Source organism: Lepidochelys kempii, chromosome 1 (assembly GCF_965140265.1).
Source record: "Lepidochelys kempii isolate rLepKem1 chromosome 1, rLepKem1.hap2, whole genome shotgun sequence".
Classification (NCBI taxonomy): Eukaryota; Metazoa; Chordata; order Testudines; family Cheloniidae; genus Lepidochelys; species Lepidochelys kempii.
In genome coordinates, this window is record NC_133256.1 from 349,747,568 (window position 1) to 349,772,669 (window position 25,102).

The window sequence follows — 25,102 nt, forward strand, 5'->3', positions numbered from 1 at the left end:
TTTCATTTGGTCTCAGCCCATATTTTTTCAAATTTGACTAGCACCTAGCAATAGAGGGGTTCCTTATGCAAGGTGCTGGATTGTGCTGAAAAATTTATAATCCAAGCAGATGAGACAAAGGTTAGAGAGAGAAGAAATTCCACGGGTGGAGACTGAGGTCTGGACTTCCCAAGGTCCCACAGGGAGTGTGGTAGGGCTGGGAATTGAACCAGATCTCCTGAGTCCCAGCCTAGTGCTTTAACCACAAGTCCACATCCTTCCTTTCGAAGGGGAAGATGTCCCTGATGTGACATGGACGTGGAGCCCTCTGATCTGGAGTCAGATCTGGAGTCCTGTTGTGCCAACTCCTGGCTGGATGTGTTTCCTGGGAAAACCACCAGAAAGGTTTTGGATTAATTTAGATTGTAAACTCCTTGGGGCAGGGCCCGTCTCTTTCCATGGTTTTGTGCAGCTCCTGACACATGGGGCCCTGTTCCTGACTAGGACCACTGGGTATTCCTGCAAGGCAAAGATTGAATCCGAATAGTAAAACTGGATCCCATTTATTGGTGTGGAGGCCTCTGTGTGGTGACTGGCAGGGCAGTGCCTTAGCAGGTGTCTCCACCAGTTTGAGATCTAGGGATCTATTGTGAGTACTTACCTGGACCCCAGCACTGTAGGAATCACAGAATATCAGGGTTGGATGGGACCTCAGGAGGTCATCTAGTCCAACCCCCTGCTCAAAGCCGGACCAACCCCAACTAAATCAGCCCAGCCAGGGCTTTGTCAAGCCTGACCTTAAAAACTTCTAAGGAAGGAGATTCCACCACCTCCCTAGGTAACGCATTCCAGTGTTTCACCACCCTCCTCGTGAAAAAGTTTTTCCTAATATCTAACCGAAACCTCCCCCACTGCAACTTGAGACCATTACTCCTCGTTCTGTCGTCTGCTACCATTGAGAACAGTCTAGAGCCATCCTCTTTGGAACCCCCTTTCAGGTAGTTGAAAGCAGCTATCAAATCCCCCCTCATTCTTCTCTTCCGCAGACTAAACAATCCCAGTTCCCTCAGCCTCTCCTCATAAGTCATGTGTTCCAGTCCCCTAACGTTTTTGTTGCCCTCCGCTGGACTCTCTCCAATTTTGCCGCATCCTTTGTGTAGTGTGGGGCCCAAAACTGGACACAGTACTCCAGATGAGGCCTCACCAATGTCGAATAGAGGGGAACGATCACGTCCCTCGATCTGCTGGCAATGCCCCTACTTATACATCCCCAAATGCCATTGGCCTTCTTGGCAACAAGGGCACACTGTTGACTCATATCCAGCTTCTTGTCCACTGTAACCCCTAGTTTCTGCAGAACTGCTGCCGAGCCATTTGGTCCCTAGTCTGTAGTGGTGCATGGGATTCTTCCATCCTAAGTGCAGGACTCTGCACTTGTCCTTGTTGAACCTCATCGGATTTCTTTTGGCCCAATCTTCTAATTTGTCTAGGGCCCTCTGTATCCTCTGAACTGAGCCCCTCAACATCTTTGTGGAATTTATTATCACAACCCCTCCTGGGAGGCTGGGAAGTGCTATTTCCATCCCTCCCCTGCCCCCCTCCCCTCCTGGGTACAGATGGGGAAACTGAGGCACAAGTAAGTGACTTGCCCAAGGACACTGGGAATCGGTGACAGATCAGGGACTTGAGCTGAAGTCTCAAGTCCCTGGAGAGTGCCCTACCCTCTGGGCCATCCTTCCTCTCATGGCTGCAGTGGCTCAAAGCCCAGTGCTGTTGGTAAGTAGCGTTCCCGGAGTTTGCCAGGCAGCATTGGGCTGAGGACAGTGTGGTTTATCACCGTGGAGTGACAACCCCCCTCGCCCCAGTGCCAAACTAGCAGCAGTGCCAATGGATGCAGAAGCCTTATCTGTCTCTCCAAGGAGAGCCACCCTGAGGTAGGGTCTGTAGAAGGGGGATACATCAAATCACTCAGTCCTCTTCTTTATCCCTCCAAAAATGCTTCCAGTTGCTGCTGCTCTGCAAGAGAAGCTCAAAGGGACAGCGGGAAAAGCTTTAGTGCTGCCTTTGAACCCTGAATCCCCCCCCTCCCCCCGACCCCTGGGTAGCTGGGGCCCTAGTGCCAGAGAACCAAACCAACCTCTTCGGAGACAGTGGGATCCTGGCTAGATGGCAATACCATGGAGGAGGATCAGCCCCTCCAGGCTGCCGCCACCTCTTGTACTATGTCCATCACCCAGATATCTGGAAAGCCGCCCCCAGCGTGGCCTCCTGGGAAGGGAAGGTGTGCGTTCATGTGCTACAAGAAGGAGCTGGTCTCTGAGCAGAGCTTTTCCTCTGTAAGTCATTGTACAGTTTGCTCCTCTGTGTGGCGTGTTCTTTCCAAAGAGAATGCCCGGCCTTACTCTCCCTGCTGGGTGAGATGCAGAACAGAGCATGCGGATGAGCCAGGCTATGATGCGCGCTGCCCCGGGGTGGGATAATCAACAACACATGCTGACCCGTGGGGAAGGGCTGCCTTGTGGGGCGCTCTAGGACATGTGCTGACCCGGGGGGAAGGGCTGCCCCATGGGGTTATCTTTTGTTCGCGGGGTTGTGTTGGGGGTGGTTGAAAGCTAGAAGCAGCCGTTTATCCAGTATAAAGTACAGCGAGGAGTTGGTGGCTAGAGGAAGGGGACTCATCTGACTTGGTCAGGGCCCCTCAGGGACTTGTTCTCTCTGAACAGCAGCAGGACAGACTCCTCTCCCAGACTGACTGCTCTTGTCTCAGCTCTGGCTCTTCTCAGAAGTGGCATTTCCATAACCTTCCTTTGCTCTGCACTTGCTCAGCTGCCTGCTTCCCGCCCCCCACCGAGATTTCCTGCCTGCCACACGAGTCCGTACCTCCCTGTTCTGTGTCCGCTGACTAGCAAGCATTGATTCTCCCCCACCTTCTCTCAGGGCCTTGTGCATTGGAAGATTGCCACTTTTCTCCAGTTTGGGTACAACTGGGTCCCTTCACTTTTCTGCATGGGCCCTTCTTCCTGGGTCGGATTATTCATCACTGTAACAAGTTTCCTCTGAAATGCATTTCGATCTAAGCACTGCATTCTTCCTGCCAGCATGGGATAATTCCTGTGGGCACTGCATTCGATCCTGTGCTTGCTATGGCCCGATATTGTATGTGTCTGTCTGAGTGTCACATCTTGTTCCTCCTCCATGGGATTGCTGGCTAGCCAGGATCCCTCCTTCTCCGGCTTGAGGTCTGACAGTAATCCAAGCCAGGTACCTGTGTACACATGGTTCGATGGACAAGGCATTGGCCTGGGATTTGGGAGATCGGGGTTCATTTGCCATCTGTGCCAGAGACTTCCTGTTCAACTCCTAGATTTAAGGTTGGAAGGGTGATCTAGTCTGACCTCCTGCATAGTACAGGCCTTGGGGACATCACCCAGGGGCTCCTGCATCAAGCCCATTGCTTCCGGTTAAGCTAGAGCAGATTTTCAGAAAGAGTCGCTCCGCCTTGGTTGAAATGGTGGGGAGGGATAGCTCAGTGGTTTGAGCGTTGGCCTGCTAAACCCAGGGTTGTAAGTTCAATCCTTGAGGAGGCCACTTAGGGATCTGGGGCAAAAATTGGGGATTGGCCCTGCTTTGAGCAGGAGGTTGGACTAGATGACCTCCTGAGCTCCCTTCCAGCCCTGTTAGTCTATGAAATGGGCTGCCCCCTGAAGTTCTGCAGGTTTGGATGCACTTCTCTGCCTCTCTCCTCTTCTGTGGGCTTCCTCTCTTCCTCACTTGGTTTCCCAGTTCAGTTTGGCTGCACGTGTGGCTGCAGCCTTGATTGTTCCAAGCGCACCTCTTTCCAGTCCCTGCGCCTGCCTCCCAGGGCCCATGGGTCAGTTGTTCCAATGATCAGTTACCAGCAGTGGGCTGTATTTCTAGTCTGACTTTGGGTCAGTCACTGAATCTCTCTGGGGCTCAGTTCTGACTATTACCCCTTTTCTCATCTATTTAGAAGGTCAATTCCATGGGACAGAGATTGTGTGTGTGTGCAGTGCTCAGCAGAGAGATGCTCGGATCACGGTTGGAGGCCTCTAGGACGGTGCTACCGTAATACTAATTAACAGCCAGCTCCCTCCCTGATCCCTGCACAAAATCCATTTTCAGATGCAACTCCAAACTGCTGAAGCATTAAAGGAGAAGATTAAAAAATATTGCCCTGGAAGTGGTTTTGTTTCCTGTACACTCGGTGCCTGTGCTGGTCTGTTTGCTTTTGTGTTTTGTAGAATACTTATGTTAGGAATAGATCTGGGCTGCTGTTAACCACATACGAATCTCCAGTGCCCTCAAGATAGATCGCGGATGATATATTTTCTGTCTTGTCCTTTCATCAAAGCGGCATGAAGTTTTATGAAGCTCTGATTTTTATGGAGCGTTGGCTCTCCCTTAAACAGACCTCATTGTTTTTCTTGACTGTCTTGGCAGCCTCTGCCATGCCTGATTGGGCCGTCAGTCCATTAAGTCCATATCCTATCTCAGGCAATAGCTGCATACCCCATATTTGAAGGAAGGCATTCTACGGTACCCCTGGCCAGTCGAGCAATGGAGCAACTATAGCAACCACCCAGTACTCCAAGGTAGGAGCCAGGGATGCCTGGTGTGGGATTAGTAACTGCAGAGCATAGCTCCAAAGGCCTGATGGGACCATTGGGACCATCTGGTCTGACTTCTGTATAACACAAGCCAGAGAATTGCCCCACAATAATTCCTGGAGCATAAATGATGTTCTGGGTCACATGGACAGTGCTTGGTCCAGGATGATGGGGGCTGTCCACGTGGGTGATGGGAAAAGGTATTTGAGTCGCAGGCACCCTGCCCTTTCTGCATGGTGAAGTGGAGCTGGGTTCCAGCCAGACCTCTCTTGGGGGAGGGCAATCCCAGGCTGCGACAGGTTGAAACCACTGCTCTGTAACATGCGCTCGCTCACTCCTCCACAGAGCTCTGGCAGTTTATTGCAAGGGTTAGGGTAATATAGGAGCTATCAAGCCTTTGAAAAGTAGTTAACCAAGAATCCCATCTCGGTGGAATTACCCCCCTCCTCCCCCTTCACAGCCCAGCCCTTCTGGCACTCTGCGGCTTTGATACAGTATGGAGTGGTGGGACGCAGGCTCCTGCAATGGAATAAATCTTTGGTGTTCCGCACGGATACTGCCTGTCGATTTTAGCGTTGGGCACGCATGGCTGTTAAGCAGCTTTTTTAATTATGCAGTTGCTTAAGCAGTTGAATAGGGTCTAAATGGGGGCTGTTGGCCCTTTCCTCTAATTAGCCTGTGGGGATTAATCATGTGGCTGGAGAGAGATGGCACGAGAGAGCTCCGTGCAGAATAGTTCTCCTTCATGGTCCCTGCCCGCGGGGGATGTGCCGAGGCTGGGGACTAGGAAGGAAGGGCATGCTGTGCGGAGGATCTGCTGCTTCGCACGGCAGAGCATGGAGCTGGGGTGCTGCGGCCTAAAGACGCACAGTTCTGGACTCTAGAGCTTCATGTCTGGGTCATTTGCAGTATCTCCTCCCTCCCATCTTAGTGACAGCCAGTGTTTGCAGCCACCTCCCCCTAGTGTCAGCAGGGTAGTCCTTCCCCGCTGTCCGGGGGCAGCCCTCGGCTAGCCTGAGCAGGGTAGTGCCATGTCCCGCAGGCCCATCCAGGCACCTGTTGTAGGGATCTTGCTGGATTTTGATGGGGTGTGCGATAGGGTGGGGGGACGTTACTCATCTCTCATATTCCCTGCAGCTCTGTCTCAGTGGCAGCTAAAGGAAATTCAGAGACGGGGTGTGTGCCCGGCTTTGCATCACAGGGATTGCCGAGGGGGTGGGGGTTCTGAAGTTCCTGTCTAACCTTGGCTGGTGCAGTCTGGTAATGGGGTGTGACCTGGCAAACCCTCCCCGTCTGGGGGTGCTACGGGTTCATGGAAGCAGATGCTCATTGCAATACACAAACCTTGAAATAGGTATTTCCTGACCCTTCCTGGCAGCCCTGCTGCAGGCTCCATGGGGGAGAGCCCAGGGCTGTGTGTGGGCGTGAGGGGAGGGGAGTCACCTCTGGAACAGAGTGCTGCTTGTTCCTCTTGCAGGGATCGAAAGGGGGGGGGGCAGTTCTGCCTTGTTCGTTCAGCTCTGGCTTCTCCCTCAAATGACTAGGTCTGAAGGAGCAGGCACCTCCATCTCGCCCTTGCAAGTAACGTCCATTAGTCTCCTGCAGTTCGTGAGACACATTCCATCCGCCTTTGGGAAGCGGGGGCTGGATTCTGTGAGCTTGTCCAGCCTTCCTCTGCTTCACGGAACTGCTCTGTCGCTGTTGTGTCTGTAGATTGAATCAGTAACGGCTCCACAACTTGGGGTTTGAGCTGTTGTAGCTCTCTGTTCTCCTCAGTGTGGCATGCGGAGTCTGAGACTGCTGTTCTCCTTTCTGTAATGTGCTGGATTGAGGTGGGAAGGTGTGTTGGAGTGGGGGACATGGGAAGGATGCAGGCTTTGCAGATGAAAGTGCATGGTCGCCTCCATAGCTGGCTCCGTGGAAACTGCAATGCCAAGTACCCCTGAGGTCAGTCTGTAGCTGAAGTGACCAAAGGAAGTGTCCTTGAAATCAGAGCACGCAGATCTGGTCCATCCCCCTCGATGGGTGCGCGATTGTTCCTCGTAACGGCATCTTCCCATGTTAGTCACAGGCACACCCTGTCCTGTTAGCCAGAGGATAGGTAGGGTGAATGGGTGCGGGGAGGAGCTGGGAAGGTGAGTGCCATGTGTGTGGGCTACCCTTGTACTTTACTGTGCCAGGCTGTGCACTTGGAGGGCAGGTTGTCAGTTGGGAGGGCAGGTGAGGTGGGGTGGAGACTGACGCATGGTACATGGAGATCTGCCCCTGGGGTGGGGCTTGATTTGTACTTGCCCAGCGGTCCTGACAGTGGTGCTGAAGGACTGGCACATGAGGCTTTGCCTTGCAGTCAGAGCAGGAGGTTGAATTTCCCAGGGGTGGCTGCAGGGAACTTTCCAGGAGCTGTGGAGGACCCATGCCTAGGCTGCATTTGGAATGGAAGCTCCTCGGGGTAGGGGCTGGTCTGTCACACTAACCCTTAACACAGTGGGACACCTTGAGGCAGAGAGGAGGTGGCCCTGTGGGTTAAGGCACTGGGGTGGGACTCTGGCAATATTGATCCAATATGCAGCTCTGTCACAGACTCTGAATGACCTTGGCAAGTCCCTTAGGGCAAGGCTTTCAAGTGACTATTGACTTGGGGAGACACCTTAAAGGGTCCTGATTCTCAGAGAGTGGGTGCTGAGCACCTTTGGGCTGGGCACCCAAAATTACTAGCCACTCTTGACATTTTGGCCTTAATTGTTCTGTGCTGTCATTCTCTATCTGCAAAATGTGGATAATTATCCTTCCTTTCTCCCACGTGTTGTCTGTTCAGGCTATAAGCTCCTCAGGTCTATGCAGCACCTGATCCAGTGGGGCCCCGATTTGGCTAATGTATTACTCTGGGGCTAGGAAGAAACGAGGTCTTTAATATGGAGTTAGTATTTGTGGAGACTGGAGGTCCCGGTATGCAATACGCTGGCACGTAGGGGGGCAGTACTTAGCCAAAGTGTACCAGTGCTTGCTCCGTCTCTGAGCTTGTTCCTTTGGGGGCGGTAGGGTGTCCTTGCCCTGCCTCTGCCCACCAGCCCATATCTACCTTTGGAGCCCTGCCTCTTGGAATGCCTTGGCATTGTTACTGAGGCAGTGAGGGAGGTGGGCTGGTATTCAGACGAAGGGCTGGAACCTCTGCCTTCTCCCAACAGCCAGCAAGGATGGAGCAATGTAGAAAAGGACTTGGAAATTAGAGCTTTTGACTTCTAAGCAGTTTCTGATTCATCCGCCTTCTGCTTCTGGTCTGAGACATATTTCAGAAATGTACTCTTTGGGGGTGTGGTGAGCAAATTCCCAGCATGAGAGTTGACAGCATCTCCAAGGGCAGGCTTTGCATTAATTGCACTGCTGGAAAATACAGAGAACGGTGCTTGAATAAGGAAAACACTTCCTCCTAGAATATCTTCCATTTTCACCAACATACGGTTTTTTGTGGATATTTTACTGGCAGGCAATTTTCCCTGTTTGTTACTGAAAGTCTGTAAACTTAGTGACAGCTGGCAACGTGGGGTGCAGGCATCGCTTGTAACTTAATAATGATGGTGTGTTTTCTCTCTGATGTAAAAAAATAAAATAAAATCCTCCTATATTGTTCATGGAGCATTGTGGATTTCAGGTTAGCCTGGAATACATCTGTTTATAGAGTTGTCTGCATTTTATTTATTATAGTGATGCCCAGAGGCCTCTCTAGAATCAGAGCCCCATTGTGTTAGGCGTTTATAAGCACCTTGTGAGTTGGTCCCTGACCTGAAGAGCTTACAATCTAAATAGACAAGAGAAGGGGTAGAAGAAAGGAAGGATTATCCCCATTTTACAGATGGGGAAGTGAGATGGATTGGCTTGGCCAAGGTTCTGCAGGAAACCTGTGGGAATAGACAGGAATTAGCTGCAAAGCTGTCCTTCCTCTACAGAGCTGATCAGCTGTGAGACCCAGAGGTGATCGGCCAGAGGGATTGTTAATTGTAAGGGATATGTCCCAGTTCTTTGTATCGGCTCTATACACACAGCTCCAGGGCATCGCACTCCTACCATTCCTCTTCTGGAGCTAGCATCTGTGTAGCACTTCTTAGGGGGCTGCCTCACCAGAGAGGTCCAGGTGAGGCATCTGATTGTCCTGGATTCCCCCCACAAGGGGCCGGGAGGTTGCACCATGATGCATCAACACAATCTGAAACCAGACAGGCCTCATGGAAAAAACCCCTTTTATTAAGAATAAAGAGAGGGTTGGACTGAACCAGAAGAAGCAGCATGTTGGAGCTTGCCAGAAAGCCCAAGTGTTTACTGCAAGCCTTGAGGACTCAGGTGGGAGAGCATAAAGGTTGGGAATAAGTGACTTCTGCTTTTTGACCTCACAAATCCATTCAATAGCTGTAGTTGCTGCGCTAGATAAACAGTTTGACTGGTGTGAGTGTGTTTTTGCACCAGTGTAACACACCAAATGTGCCAGTGTAAAGCTGCTTGTGCTGCAGCGGCTTCCAACCAGGGTAGTGTGCACCAGTGTAAGCTGCCCTTCAGTGGTCCAGAGCATCTATGCTGGGATCTGTGCTGGTGCAAAACCCCCTCGTGTCCGGACGTGTACCTCCAACATGTTGTGACAGCCTCCCCCACTTCCAACAGGCTCATGCTAGCAGCTGGGGCAGGACTGGTGTGGAGCAGCTGCTGGTGGGGTTGCCCGGTAATACAGATCACGTAATTCATATCAACATCTGGACTTGGTGGGGAGATGGGCTCTTATTCAAACCCTTCTGAGATGTCAGATAAACCCAGGAGCCATCTTGTCTCTGCTAACTTTAGTTGAATAGTTTTAGGAACAAACAATGTAGGAGGATGTCAGTGAGTGAATGGAAAGGGCAAGCGCAGCAGGAGGTCTCCAGCCCCATCTAGAGGAAGACTGTTCGTGGAGGATGAAATGGCTTGAGGTACAGGGGTGAGAAGGGAATCTGGGGGTATTCTTTCCCCCCTTTCACCCTCATCAGTGATCAGAAACATGGAACTATTTCTTCCCCCGCATCCATTTTCTTCCGGCAGATGTTTTCTCCAGTGGAGCGGCTGGCAATCCCCTTTGTGCATTGCAGTGCTGATTTCTCAGAGCGCTAACCAAGACCCTGGCTTAGCAAGGTCAGTTATATCCTGGGGCGTCACTGAGGCTCTGCTCATGCATAGCTCCTCTGCTCTGCCAGGCTGTACTTTCAGCCTTCACCCCAGAGAGTCCATCGGGACTGAAGCTAAACTGCGGAAATAATACTACATGCAAAGTCCCTAAACTCCCAGTCATTAGTACCCCTGGTTTTGCAGAGGTTTGGGGTGTCCCTTGAGATGTTCATAAAATGAAGGGCATTTGCAGTGCTGTGGTATACCCTGTGTGACTGGCTTTCCTCACATCCCATTTTAGGGGATGAATCAAAGATGCGAAAGGCATTTGGCTCAGCTCTTCTGTTTTGTGTGGTTGTCACTGACTCCACGTATGCAGCCACCAAAGGCTGCATTTTGGGGATTGGGGGGGACCACTAGTCAGTCTCTCCAGAGGTTGTGCACGCTAGAGGTGAACGGCGTGAACAACCAGCTGTAGGAAACTGAAAGCAGAATGAGCAGGATTCTGGTGGCGATCTCCAAATTAGACTATTAACGTGCAAAACCACGGGCACGAGGGTGGAACAAAGAGAAATCGTCCTTGGAACGGGGGGCAGCGTCTCTGGAAATAAGATGTGAAAGTGGGGCTGGAGGCAGATTGTGTGCCTGCACCCTCAGCAGCACTCTGTGAGGAATAAAAGGGGTACAGGAAACAAATGAAGAACAAAGACACTGAGGCTTCTGTGACCATCTCCTGCTGTCTCTGCAGCTCTGGTGCTGACAGGTGGCTCATGAATCTTGAAATCTCATTTCAAGCCTGTGCATTATCGTTGTTCTGCGACATTGCTTTGCAATGAGGCAGCTTTTGGAAGCCGGGTCGTGGCCTGGCGTCTCACCACGTTAGGCGCTGCAGAATTATGAAGGAGCTGTTTGTCCCACTGGGCAGCGTTAGGAAAATGGCACACCTGGCCCCAACCCTGTCCTCCTTCCCCTGGAAATGAGTATGTTATTGAGAAACCCCTAGTGCTGTCAGTAAAGAGCTAGTTGATGGTGACTGACTGATCAGCCCGGGTGGTCAATCTGAAGCAATGGAAGAAGGGGAGTGTCCCAGGTGTTCGTACTCAAGTGAGACAGGCATAGGGTAACCAGACTTTCCCCAAAGGAAACCCAGCCACCTTCCTGGATGGCAGGGGTGCAGGGAAGAAGAGAGCGCAGAGGTTGCAGCTTTCCTGGTGCCCGAGAAGGCTGATTCCTAAACTTCAAAGAGATGGCGGAGGAAGGACTGCAGTTTGGCTGCCGCTGGTGAGCAGGTGGGGAGAGGTGGGAAGCAACAGGTTCAGCGGCTTGGACTTTGCATGCCAGCATAGCAGCCAAACAGAACAGGATCGCTGTGCAGCAGAGAACCAAGGTGGGGAGCGAGTTGGGGAGTTGGCTCTATGTACATGCATGTGTCTGCTGCAGCAGCCTGCTCCTGCATCCCTGGCCCCCCACCCCAGCCTCCTTGAGGTGTCCCTGCATCCTCCGCAGGCAACCATCCCAAGGGCGGGGGGAGGCAGATGTTTTCCCATTTGAAACAGAAGAGACAGGCGGTTTCTGGGCAATTGACGGGTGAATGGCGTGTGGGTGCCAGGATGGGATGTTCGGAGCGTGAAACTTGGAGTTCTGTTCTAGTTCAATTAAATTAATCTGCCAGAACAAGCCGTGGGGGGGAGTGGAAGGGGTGCTCCGGGGGAGGGGCTGTCACAGCCGCTGGCATCTGCAGCAGGACACCTTTGTTCAGTGCTGTAATGCCTGTCCTGTGGGTGGGAGAGAAGAGCAGAGCCTTCCCCGTACCACTGACGGCTGACAGTCCCGTCCCTCCCCATTGACCCCCCGTCCCCCATCCGCCCAGGCTTTGGGGGAAAGTGGCTGCAGGGACGACTACAGCAGTACCTAGTAATGCACACAGGGAGATGCCAAAGCAGGAGCTGTCTGGGGAGGGACAGGTTGGCTGGATGCCCTTCCGCACCCAATGAGACCATGCCTTGCTTGTGAAGGTGGGCCAGAGGGCCGGCTTGCTGTGTAGGCTTAGGCCCAGATGGTGGGTGGACTGAAATGTAAGAACGACCATATTGGGTCAAACCAAAGGTCCATCTAGCCTTGCAGAGGACGCTTGTTAAATGAGATTGTCTCCAAAGCTAGGAACATAGAAATTGCCAGGCTGGGGGTCCATCTAACGTGGTCTCCAGCAGCAGCACCCAGGACCAGCTGCTTCATAGGAAATCACAAGAACCCCAGCGCTGGGCAGCTGTGGGGTAAAGGACACTGTCAGGTCGGAAACTTGCCAACCCAGAGCAGAGCCCATTCCCAAAGTGGACAGCTCGAGGAGGGCTCCTAGCTCTGCGTTTTAGCATTCAGCTGCAGCACCGGGCATCCTACTTCAGGCATCGCTAAAGGGGCGGGGTCTCCAAGTACTCACGTGCCCCTGGCGCCTGTCCCCTCAGCTGGGGCGTGTGTGGGGCAAAGCCGGGCACATCACTGAGCTTCATTTAACGCGAGCCCAAGTTTGCACCCCCATGCTGGAAAAACTAGAACCAGGGCAAAGACTGTGCCGCTTCCCCAGCCAGCCTCCCGGAGAGCAGGCTGAGCTGGGGCACCGGCAGGGAGCCCAGCCTTCTCCTGTTGTGCTTCCCAGCGGCTCTGGGGAGTACAGTCTCCACTTGCTGGGGAGGGAAGGGGTGAGATTGGGACCCAGTGACCCAATGGCAGGAAAATGATGTCCCCTGTTGTCCCCCCCAATCTGGAGGCTGTGTGGCCTGGTGGTGAAGTGTGGGACCCCCATTCCTTTGTCTCCATGCCCTGCCTGGCTTTGATCTCTAGGCAATGTGTGTGCAAGGCACTAGGCCGGCGTGCAGCTGCTGGGGATGTGGGGGGCTGTGGAGAGGCTCAGCTTGCAGGGGTGGTCTTCTCTCAGCATGGCTGCTGATCACGGGCAGTCATTTCGGCTGTGTTGTGGGTGGGATGGCTTCTGGCACACCCCCAGGCAGGCAGGCTGCCTCTCCTGGCTCCCAGGGCTAGACTGCTACGGGCGTTGTGGCCATGTTGGTGCCGGACGCCAGTGACCTGGCTGAGGTAGAAGGTGTGGAAACTATAAGCCTAATACAGGCAGGTGGAATCTTCCCTCCCCCTTGCTCTGCCAAGCCGCTGATCTCTCTGCTTGGCACGTGGCTGAGCCAAAGAAGCGCTGAGCAATGCTTAGGGGACTGGCCCTTGGAAGACCCTCATCAGAGGAGGGCTGCCTAGCTGTTCTGCTTGGTCCCTCCTGCAGCGTGCGTGAGCTATGTGGCATGCGTCCTTGGGGCACTATGGATGCTCCACACAGCGAGCAGCAACGATTCTCGGAGCCATGGTCAAACAAGCAAGGCTCGTGCTGCCGTGCTAAAAGTGGCTGTACATGGCGCAGCTTGGGCTCTGAAGTCAACCCCCTCCCTAGGCGTCCGCTCCAGCCCAAGACACAACATCGACACAGCTATTTGCAGCATGGCATCGCAAGCCCATGTCTAGCGACCTGGGCTCGGAGGCTGGCATGAGCTGTGCAGACGGACCCAAAAGTGGCCCCAAGCAGCTAGTTCTGAGCCTGCGGAAGGTGGTTCCCTTCCTTGTGGGCAGGAAGGCTGGAGCGGCATTAGTGTTTGGCAGAGCGAAGCAGAGGGGAGCTTGGCTTGTCCCCATCTCAACTGCCCTTTGAGCAGTGAGGTTAGTCAGGCTCTGCAGCTGTGCAGGAAGGGGGAGTTGAAGAGGAGAGTGGGGGTGAGGGAGAGGAATGACTGCACATACACCCTGGCATGGCTGGAGTGCAGGTGGTGTCTTTACAGTGGTAACCCCAGGGAGCAAAGGGGTGGACTGCGCATCTCTCCAAGAAGTGCTGGAGGCAGGGTGTCGTGGGTTTGTCACACTGCATGGAAGGAGCATGGGGGAAAACAGTGTTGAAACATCCTGCTCCAAGCGGTCTTCGTTGGTCTCATCCTCATCCTTTGCCTCCTAGAACCGTCTTGCTGCCATAGGTGTGTGTCTCCAAGAATGGTGCATACTGGGTGTGCCAGATTGGCCGTGGGGGTAGGGTGCCAGACTGTTACCCAGGCCACCCGGGTTCTGTTCCCACTTCTGCCATTGACTCTGGGCAAGTCTGTTCCTCTCTGCATGCCTGCTTCCCCACCTGTGAAACAGGGATGGCCATTCTCATGCAGAGATCCAGTCCCTGTACAGAAGCCCGGTATTAGGAGCGATACTGAGAATGGGCCAGAATTGCCCTCTTGGTTTATGGGAAGAGCCCTCATGCCTGGTGCCTAATGCAGCTACTGCAGAAAGAGACCAGGTCGCTGCCTTGTATATTACACAGCCCTGCGAAATGAAACCAGACAAGGAACAGAGGGAAATCCTTAACAGTCTCCGTTACGGAGAGAGCGGAGCAGACAGACGTGGCCTGCAGTGTCAGCCTGGCTAAGCCATTGCCGCTCCCTGGATGGCTCATAAGCGGCTATTTCCTCACCTGTTCATAGAGAGACCAGGAGCTCTAGTCATGATGAATAAGCCTCACCTGAGCAGCATTGTGATGGGGAGAATCTGTTCTAATGGAGCCTTGGCTCTGGGCTGTCCTGCCTTTCCCCAGGGCAGTAGGCAGCACCGCCCATCTGCTCAGCCAGTCCTTGGGGTGGGGCCGGACGCTCCCTGTAGTGACTGTAAAAGTGACCCCTCCATCCCTGCTGCTCCCTGCATGCTCAGGTTCCGAGTTGCCCACTTTCCTGATGGAGAATATTCCTCCTACTGCTTATTCCTGTTACTGCTGCAGAGCCGGCTTGTCTGCTGGGAGCGAGCTGGATTCTGTTCTGCCTCCTGGATCAACGCATCGTCTCTGTGCAGTCCAGCTGCAGGGCTTGCGAGTAAACCCCAGTAGTAATCCTTGGCTCTGCAGTGCTCCTCGGTAGCTCCCAAAGCACTGTACAAAGGAGGCCGGTGACCTTATTGCCCTGGGGCCTCCTCACTGAAGAGTGCAGAGGTGCTTACTCTGTAAACTCATAGGGGCAGGGATCATGGTTTTTGTGGAGTTTGTACAGTGCCTAGCACAGAGGGGTCCTGGTCCAGGACTAGAGTGCCCAGGTGCTATTAGTTATGTACCTAATAAATCATAGCAAAGTTTGTCCCAGGGCATGTTCGTTACTGGGGCTGTCATGTGAAAAGAAAAGAGCCCAGTGTAATCCCTGGTTGAATTTGTAGAGCAGCCAAAGAGCCCAGCTTGCTTGTGAATGAAGCGTGCTTGCTCTGGAGTCACGCTGTCCGTTGTCAGAGCAAGGACGTGCTTCGACAGGCTTGCCCTGTTGCTGGGAACGTGCTGTCCCACTGGGGTGTCCTGTGGGACTAGCTACGAGGGACCTGAAAACCTGAGCATGTGAGATTGTAAAAGCTGCTGCAGGAGGTAGTTTGTGGACATGGTAATGGCCAGCCCGCTGCACAGCAAACTGCTGGCCCAGCCATTGGCCCAGACCTGCCTGTGCCGGAGCTCCTGGGGCGCTCTTGGTCGTGGTTTAGCCAAGCGCACTCAGGTGGGCTCTGCTGTGGGCATCAGGGATGTCCGCTTTTGTAGGGTGAACTCAGGACTTGGCAGGTGTCACGGAGTGTGGGGGAGTCCAGGCCCTACACCCCTCTTCCTGGGATTCGCCGTGACTCTCAGCCAGCCAGTAAAACAGAAGGTTTATTGGACAACAGGAACACAGTCCAAAACAGAGCTTGTGGGGACAGCCAGGACCCCTCAGTCAAGTCCTTCTGAGGGAGCAGGGAGCTCAGACCCCAGCCCTGGGGTTCCCTGTGTTCCTCCACCCAGCCCCAAACTGAAACTACCTCTTTGGTCCAGCCAAGTCCAGATCACCCCAACCGCTCTCCCTTCACCACTGGGCGGTTCTGCTCAGGCACTCTCCCCAGCAGTTCTGTCCCTGCCCCTCACCCTCTGCTGCTGGTCCCAGCTCCTAGGAGGAGAGGATGGTGTCTTCTAAATTAAATATCCCAGCTTGGCTCCAGTTCTTGGTGAGGTCCCCATTTCTCCAGCCTCTAAGGCACAAGCTTCAGTGACTTTACTGAGTCTGGGGCTGAGAGAGAAGCCCGTGTTTGCAGTGAGGGGTGTGTGGGCTTGGAAGCAAGGAAACAGCACTGGGGTGTGGAGGAGGGGCTGTGTTGCAGGATGGCTGGTGGGAGGAGGTGCGGATGGCAGGGGGTGGGTAGGCGGCTGGCACACCAGATCGGCTCCTCTGTAAATACTGAAGGTGGTGCCTGTAGACAGTGAGCCCTCCTCTCTTCCTCAGACTTCCACCAGCTATTCATTCTTCCCTTTTAAAAATGCTCGTCAGAGGAGACAGGTGCCCCTCTGAGAGCTGGGGCTCTCTTCTCTGCTGCAGGGCCCAGCGGGCTCTCCGGCATGTCTGCCCCTGCCACGGGTGAGCCCCAGCCCGGCCCCGTGGTCAGCGTTCTGGTGGTACATTGTCACTCCTCCCCCTGCTGGTGGTTGGGCTGTGCTCTGAGAGCAGCATTGCTGAGCTGGGGATGGCCATGGTGGAGCCTGGGATGGGAGAAGGGTTTTGGGGAGAGGTCGCTGGTGTAGAGTGGGGATGCTGTGGCTTTGGCAGGCCCGGTAACACACAACCCGTCTGTGTGGGGAGGGGGCTGCCTCCTTCCTTCCCCTCTATTCAGCACTTGGCCCGAGCTGCCTTGGAAACAGGAGCAGCTCCCAAAGGCTCTGTGACCCCAGCCTGGTGAAATATGGCCACATGTTCATAGACTCATAGATATTAAGGTCAGAAGGGACCATTATGATCATCTAGTCTGACCTCCTGCACAATGCAGGCCACAGAATCTCACCCCCCCAGTCCTGCATCCCATCAGAGGCCATTGCACCTATTTACCATGAATAGTTAAAGATCAGTTAATTGCCAAAATCATGTTATCCCATCATACCATCTCCTCCATAAACTTATATTAATTAGCTTGGCTTGTCCTTATGGGGGCCCAGCCATTGAACAGGACACATGCCCCCTCCCTTGGTAACAGTGTGTTAGCAAGACCCTTTACATTAATTCAGTGGCTCAAATTCCCCTGCCAGAAATTAATTATTTAAACTTCTTGGTGCATTATTCCCCCCGCTCTGTCCTTGTAAAAAGCTGATGGGATGGAGCACGCTGCAGAGGCTGGAGGACGTCTCCCCTCCTCCAGTCCATGCTCACCTTTCCTTCCTTCCCAGCCTTCTCCCGCAGCGTGCAGGCAGCTCATTAATCAGGACCACAAATTCCCTTTGTGTGGGGGGAGGGTCTGTTTTTTTTGTAATGATCCCAGTAGAGTGCTTGGGCGCCAGGCAAGGGAGGGTGATGCTGAGTGTGCAGGCTGTACGAAGGCAAACCGATCTCTGTGTAGTGCCATTCTTCTCGGGGCTGGAGCTCCTCCAGGGAGGAAAACTGCCCGAGTGATTTAATTCACACTGACTGCAGCTGACCTTGGAAACTTGCCGGTAGACGACTGCTATTGACACTGGCTGTAGAGCGGAGCAAGTCCAGGGCTGGTTGGTGGGATGGGTGGGTGGGCTGGATCTGGGGCAGGGGAAGAGGGGGATGGTAAATTGATGCCTTGGTATGACCACCGGCTCTGTTAGCAGGGAGTCTTGGGCCAGAGGTGTTTGTCTTGGAGCATGTGTGTGTGTGTGGGAGGGGATGCATGACCAGGCCACATGCTGATTGCGTGAAGCTGATGGGTCACTTGTTGAACTGGCTATGACGTGGTGAATGCACATTCAGGTCCTGGGAAGCGAGCTGGGAACACCTGTGTGCGAAGACCTTCCCTTGCTTTGAAGGACACTGTGCACGGTATTTCCCCCTCTGGATTCTCTTTGATCCTTCTGCTTTAAGTGCCCTGTGCATAGGCCCAAGTCCGCTGCGGGAGAGCAGGCCACGTGCTGGTGCTTGGACGGACCAGCATGCTGGCCTTTGTTTCCATGAAGTGTTTCTCCCCATCAAATATTTAGCAAGGTGCAGGTCTGCTGGATGATGGTAATGGCCACTTACGGGAGTGCGTGGTGTCAGATGGAGCAAGCTGACAGCCTCCTGTGCTCGGGCTGCCGCAGGCTCTGCATTTAGATAGGCCCTTCTCCTAGCGGCGCGCTCAGCCCCTTCCTGACACTACTGTACCATCACCCTGTTGCATGGCTAATTTAGGAGAGCAGGTGCTGTGGGGACTTGGCTCACTGGGATTCATGGGACCTGCCTCTGACTCCGCAGGCATCCATCCATCTCTGCCACTTTCCCCATCTGTAAAATGGGGATAATATGGCAGGAAGTGAATTTACTGGTGTGTTGCAAAGACAACAAATGGAGTGCTCAGAGGCCATGGTGAGTGGTGGAGGCTATCTAAGCACCTAGGGAGTCGGGCCTCTGCTTTGAACTGCAGATGGGTGTGTCTAAAAACTGTCCACAGTGGATCGTGTTCCCCTCTTACATTGCTTGTTTTGGCTTGTAAGCGCTTCAAGGCAGAGGCCATGTCCTTGCTGTAACTGTTCGTTATAGGATACTACTGATGATAGGGTGGGTTCTTTAAATGCAGCCTGATCAGAACTGTGAAGGCAGGAATCCTCCCTGCCCGAGCACTTCTTCACCTCTCTCAAGCTGGTGATCCATTGATGAGACGGGAACGTGGCTGAAGTTAGAATGATCCTTCCAAGGGGAAGCGGGGAGTGGAATGCCGCTCAGGGCACGAGATAAACAGCCAGCCTTGGTAAATGAGGCCATTAGCTCAATGGACGTTGTATGCATGACTCAGTCCCCTCTATTCCTAGAGAGAGTAGCAAAGTGCACCCCAGAGGGGCTTGAAAGGAGGGAAGATCTGCTCACAGCCACAGCTGATCTAACACCGTGCTGTGTCCTCTGTGCCATGGGTCAATGCATGACCCCTCCCCTTTGGAGACCTAGGTGCAGACTCTCTCAGTAACAGGTGCTACAAACCACAGGCCTTGCCATGCCCCACGGCGTCTCTTGCAGTCCCATACCACTAGCAGACTCTGCTTTAGAGAGGCCTTGGGTAGCCAGCAGGCTGCATGGGGCTGGCGTGTTGGTGGAACTGCGTGGGGAATTCAGGGCTTGGGGGGCTGTTGGGTAGGATTGAGGGACATCTGCAAAACTGGGGGGCACATAGGGCTGGACTAGCAGGGGAGCGGCAGGCTGGAATTGAGGGGCACTGGCAGGGCTGGGAGAGCAGGGGTGTTGTGGGGTTAGGATCAGGTGGGATTGAGTGGTAACCTGGCTATATGCCAGTTGTCCAATGGGGTCCCTCTAGGACTGGATGTGAATGAGAATAGGGCAGATGCTGACATACAGGTTTGTGTTCCCTCTGTCATTTCCGTTAGCTGGCATCCCCTGCCTGGGTGCCAAGAAGTGAAAATCCCCGGTGGTGAGAGAATGAAGGCGGGTCTATGGCCTGGTTGTGGGGAGCTAACAGGAACGGCACCAAAACGCTAATTACACTCAGGGTTTAATTTCTGGTTTGCAGCTGCCTCCTGCTGCTGTAACATTGCTCGCTGCTGTTCTTGGAACCCCTTTGGGGTTCTTTGATACTATAATAACACTGCAGTTCTGAAGAGATGCGTGTTCAACAATCGCATAATAGGCGCTTTCCTAGCCCCTTTCCTCTCCGGGGCTTGGTGCTTTGCAAACCCTAACCCGTAGTGCCCCGGGGAAGCAGGTAAATATAATAGTGTAATCTCCGTTTCTGTCAGTGTGTCTGAGTGGTGTTCAGCACCCACTGCTCCCATTGATGACAGGCCACTGAAAATCAGACCGTCAGTGATTTGCCAAAGGCCATGCTGCAAATCAGTGACTGCCAAGAATGCTATCCCAGCTCTCCTGACTGCTAAACCCAGGCTCTGTCTACTAGAGCAGTGGTTCTCAAGCAGGGGTACGCGTACCCCTGGGGGTCTTCTGGGGGTGCGTCAGCTCAGCTAGAGATTTGCCTAGTTTTACAACAGGCTACATAAAAGGCACTAGCAAAGTCAGTACAAACTAAAACTTCGTACTGACAATGACTTGTTTATACGGCTCTGTGTACTAAACACTGAAATGTAAGTACAGTATTTATATTCAAGTTGATTTGTTTTATAGCTCTATGGCAAAGAGGAGGAAGTCCGCGATTTTTTAGTACTAGTGCACTGTGACACTTGTGTATTTTTATGTCTGATTTGGTCAGCAAGTAGTTTTTAAGTGAGGTGTAGCTTGGGGCATGCAGGACAAATCCTCCTCCTGAAAGGGGGGCAGCCTGGAAAGGCTGCGAGCCGCTGTGCTACACCACACGCTGATTCTTGCCCATGTTTGTTTCTCCGCGGCACTGATCGCGCCATGCTGCAGTTCTCCCCCACACTGTTGCTGTGGCCGTGGCGTAGCTGTTGCTGCTTCAAGGAGTGTCCCTAGGGTGCTCCACTGGAGGGAAGCAGACACACCTACAGGGGAGCACCCGAGGGATGCGCACCTCGAAGAACCATCGTCACTGCGCAAGGTGAGTCATTTCTCGTTGCTGTGGGTGCTGTTGGGTCAGTGGGGGAGAACATTTCAGCCATCACCAAGACTTGCTGGCCTATCACGTCAGCCTCCTTAATATCAGCTGCGTGGTGTTGGCCGCAGGGTCCTTTCAGACATGCCAAACCCGCAAAAAAAAAAAAGCAGCAGTTGGGCTTGTTTTTGTCTTAATTGGCTTGTGAGTTGCTTGTTGGCTAGTTTTTGGCTTGTAGCTTGTTGCTTCTTTGTTTTGAATGGCTCCCAGCAAGCAGGGGTGCACAGCGGGCCCACCACAGTCCCAGACTACACTCCGGGAGGCTCTAGTCACAGAGCGTTGGGGTTCTTAGGGATTGGCTTGTTTTGGCCTTGTTTTGAAATGGGATTAGCTTGATTTTTGGCTTATTGTGAAAATCGGGGTGCTTATTTACCACGTGAAAGTTGGCAACTGTGGGTCCTTTCCACCTTTGGTCTCAATGCTTTGGCTGCATTTTGTAGCAGGCAAGTAAAGTGGGAATTAGATTGTCACATCCCTGCCTCTGAAAGTGGACCTAAAAGGAAGCGTTGCCAGCCTGGATGCTAACTGTTTTGAGTCCTGTCAGATTGAATGTGTAGGGAATTTGTGGGGTGTTTTGTCCAGAGGGAGTGGATTTTGCTAAGAGAAGTGAAGGATTTCACCACGCTGGCATAGTACAGGCGGGTGGCATGTCAGCTTTGCCAGGGCATCTGAACCTGCTGTCCAGGGCAGATGCCACCATTCATGCCCACTTGTTGTGATACTTTGCATGTCTAGTGAACCTCAGTCCACAACTCAAGCCACTGTACTCCTTGCCCCCCATTTTGGAATTTGAACCCGCGTCTTGAGGTGTGAAATGCAATGACCCTTTGTGCTGCTGACGACCTTACCTCTGGTACATACACAGCACCCGATGCATGGCCGTGACCGTGTGCTGGAGCGTGAATGGGAGAAGTCATCCAAGCTGCTGCTCGCGTGAGCAGGCCTTTGGGTTAGCTGCCTTTCCCCCTCTTTAGCCACAAGCTATTGCCTGCTTCTGGTCAAGGCGTCTCCTAAATGAGCTGCTCCTTGCTGCTGAGCTGTATGGATGTGTGAGAAACCCTGGGGGTAGTTTGAATTTCCTAACTTGCCTTTCCAAATAATCATTCCTCTCCCCTCCCCCCATATATTTGACAGTAGTTTCACCAGAAGGAATTACTTTAACCTCTCCCCTTAATTGCTCCTTAATTGACAGATTTCAGAGTAACAGCCGTGTTAGTCTGTATTCGCAAAAAGAAAAGGAGTACTTGTGGCACCTTAGAGACTAACCAATTTATTTGAGCATGAGCTTTCTTGAGCTACAGCTCACTTCATCGGCTGCATACTGTGGAAACTGCAGCAGAAATGGCCCAACTTGATGATCACTTTAGATAAGCTATTACCAGCAGGACAGTGGGGTGGGAGGAGGTATTGTTTCACGATCTCTGTGTGTATATAATGTCTGCTGCAGTTTCCACAGTATGCATCCGATGAAGTGAGCTGTAGCTCACGAAAGCTCATGCTCAAATAAATTGGTTAGTCTCTAAGGTGCCTCAAGTACTCCTTTTCTTTTAATTGACAGAGCTTCCTCTTGTTGCTTCCCAAACATGGCTAGATGCGTTGTACGAGCAAGTGAGCCGATGGCAGGAGTCTTTGCGCGAGTTGTACCTTTTTGCATTTTTATGCTCCTTTAAAATGCAAGGCTTGTAAAGAGCCGACACTTGAAAGGGCTTTAAAGACATTCGTGTAACATTGATGAACTTGATGCCTGTCTGTCTCCTGCTTCCTTTTGACTTGATCAGTCGAAGCTGAAAGCGGAACAAAGGTGCTAGCTCAAAGTACAAGGGGTAAAGCAGAGGAAAAAACCCTACCTGGGAAAAAAAAAAGTGATGTATAAAAGATTCCTCCTGCTGGCTGGCTGCAGAGCACAGCTGAGCTGTGGGAGCCTGTCTCCAAAATCTCTCTGGTCTCCTTGGTGGGAGCACTCACTTGGTAGCTCTGTTGCATGGGCGGGGTGAGTAGCAAGGCTTTCTATTCCCTGAGGAGGGAGAAGAGCTGTATGCTCCATGAAGTCCACTAGAGACTCGGCTATTGCTGATCTTCTTTGTGTGCAAGGTGCCCAGATGCTGCAGTGAGGGAACCCTAGGGCTGAGAGATGGCTTAGACCTGTGGGCATATGAGACACTTGAAGCTCCCTTGGTTGGTGACCTACCAAGGGAGACCTAGTGCTGGGCCCTGTCAGCGCCTATCTCCTCCTTTTTGCTGCCTGATTACCTCCAAGCAGGGGAGAGTCACCCTCCCTGCCTCCCACTGACCCTTTCTTCCTCCCTAAAACCAGCTGCTTCCACCTTCCCTCCCAAGAAACCAGGCCTGGGAAAGCACGCCTTAGAGCGCGATCTGCCAGGCCACAAACCCAGCAGGTGATGAAACACAGGCCGGGCCCGTGGCAGCTCCGGGGCCTTGTCTGCACTGGGTATGTCTGGCTCCCCTGGGGCATACTGCTGGTGCAGGCTCGGTGGGGCAGATGCTCCTGTGCCATTCCCACACCACAGCTGCTGCCTTTGCTGCTGGAAAATGATGGGTCTGAACTCTGCTAGCAGGAGACAGTCCCACAGTAGCTGGGAAATCCAAGCCCCTGCAAGTCTGGCAAGGCAGATGGCTTGATGCTGACACCCTCTCCCACCTCCATCCCCCAATTACTAGAATAACCTCGGCTTTATCTGGATTAAGTGGCAGTTAAAATGTTGGGAAGTAAGATTTTGGAGTAAACAAAGCAGCTGGATTAAGTTGGATTTACACAGAAATGTAGATGTTGGCATGAATTAGGTAATAGGCTTTGTTCAAACACTTCAGCCCTTCAGTTGAAATTCCCCTAGCCCCTCTTGTGCTGCCCTTTCTATTGCAGTTGGGAATTGCTGTTCAAACTTGCCGGTACTGGATTGGACACCTGTACCACTGCATTGTGCAGAGCTAGCTGATGAGTTGGAATTCTGTTGCATTTGTTCGAAAATTGATGGTCAAGCTGACCGAAAGGGGCCCATTTAACTTCACACCATAGAGCTTCTGTTCCCCCGTCACATCAGACAGTGCCAAGGGGGCATTCGGCACAACTGAAGGGAGGTCCGTTCAAAATGGAGAAGAAAATGCTTTGTCATATAATGTTTGTTTGGCGTGTGGAACTCCCTGCTACAGGAAACTAAATCCAAGAAGTTAGCAAGGTTCAAAGGAGGTTTGGATAGTATCCAGATAACATCTTAGAGGAGTAAAAGCTAAATTTGGAAGGGGGAGAGCCCCTGTTCCAGGGTTCAAACCAATCTCTATTCCAGTTTGGGATGAGACCTTTATGGGGAGGGCAGATTATCCCCCATCTGTCCCCCACTGGGCTTCTTGCCCCTTTCTCTCTCTGTCAGTGACAGGATGCAGGACAGGATGGGCCTCTGGGTCTGATCCATCTGGCAATTCCTGTGGAGCGGGACCTGCTTTTCAGATAGTGCTGAGAACGGCCCCTGGGAAGAGCAGGCTCCTTTAATGCATCAAAGTTGGGCAGCCAAGGCCAAGAGTCACTCTTGAAAATGTAGAAAGAAGGGGAGGACGTGTGGCACCTTAGAGACGAACCCATTTATTTGAGCATAAGCTGCCGCTCACTGCATCAGCTGCATCCCTTGAAAATGTAGGCTGGTAAAGTCTGCATTCAGGATCTCCCACCTGTCTCTTCCACTCGGGCTTTTCGCCCTGTGTAAACCACGTTGGGTTTGGCTGATTTCCTCAGTTGTGGCTCCTCCGCACTGGTGCATCATCTGTAGCCTTCTTGAAAGGGAACAGGGATAGAATGGCACTATCTGAGCCCTTTACCATGCACAGCAGCATCCCTGGGAATTTTTATGCAGGGGTGACTTAGATTGCAGGGAGGGCGCATGGGGCAGGAACAGCTCCCCCTGCCCTGGCTACAGGAGCCTCTGGAGGGTAAAAGTTCTCCCTGTGCAGAGAGCTGGCACAGGAGTGAGTGCTGCTTCAGCCCAGAGGGGTTTGTATCGTGCAGTCACTGGGAGACGATGGCCAGCAGCTTTGACCCTGGGAAGTCAAGGTTGGCAGTCTGGGCCTGTCTGTAGTGGGAGACTAAGGGTGGAGGTGTGGCCCCGTCAAAGTCAATGTTGTCACTGATGCTGCAGGGCCAGGGTTTCACCCATTGTGTGTGTGTTAACAGCCCACATGATTCAAAGCCCAGTGTAGACAGGTCTAGCTGTAGTTCACAGAGCTCGGCTGGTCAAGGTGGACCTGGTGGGGAGCTTAGACTACGAACTGCCCAGCTAACCTGTTAAAGCTGCCACTCGCCCTGTCTGCAGCAGGGTTGTAGCAACCGTGTTTTACAAACACCCTTGTCGAGTGTGGACAGACACTAGCCGGCTAACTCCAGATGCATGGGTCTCAAGTGGTTTGGGAACTGAATGCTAATGACAGTATGATACTGTCCAAGGTGGATGCTGATTTATATATTTAATTGGTATCCAAAGGGGTGTTTTCCCAAACAATGATTTGTAGCTGGTTCTCAACACCCCACTGATAAGCAATGTGCCCCCATCTCTGCCAGCTGCCCACCTGTGTTAATGACCGCTGCCATTGGCAGCAGCAGGACTAAGAGCTCTAGCTAGTTTGCGTAAAATTATAGGCATGGCCGTATGCTGGCGCCCTGCTGCATCTTGTGTGCGTTTGGGAGCGAGAAGCAGCGAAGTGGGGTCAGTCCTGCTCTCGCAGTCCAAACGCTGGAGCTGCGCTTTCCTCCCCGAGCCAAGGGCTGCAGCAGTGAAGTT

The 25,102-nt window shown here is 52.8% G+C and overlaps 1 protein-coding gene across 1 annotated transcript in view; it reads left to right on the forward strand.

Moving 5' to 3' along the window:
- Positions 1–25,102, forward strand: part of SND1 (staphylococcal nuclease and tudor domain containing 1) — a 505,775-nt gene that overhangs the window by 177,625 nt on the left and 303,048 nt on the right. The gene's annotated exons all lie outside the window — the stretch shown is intronic.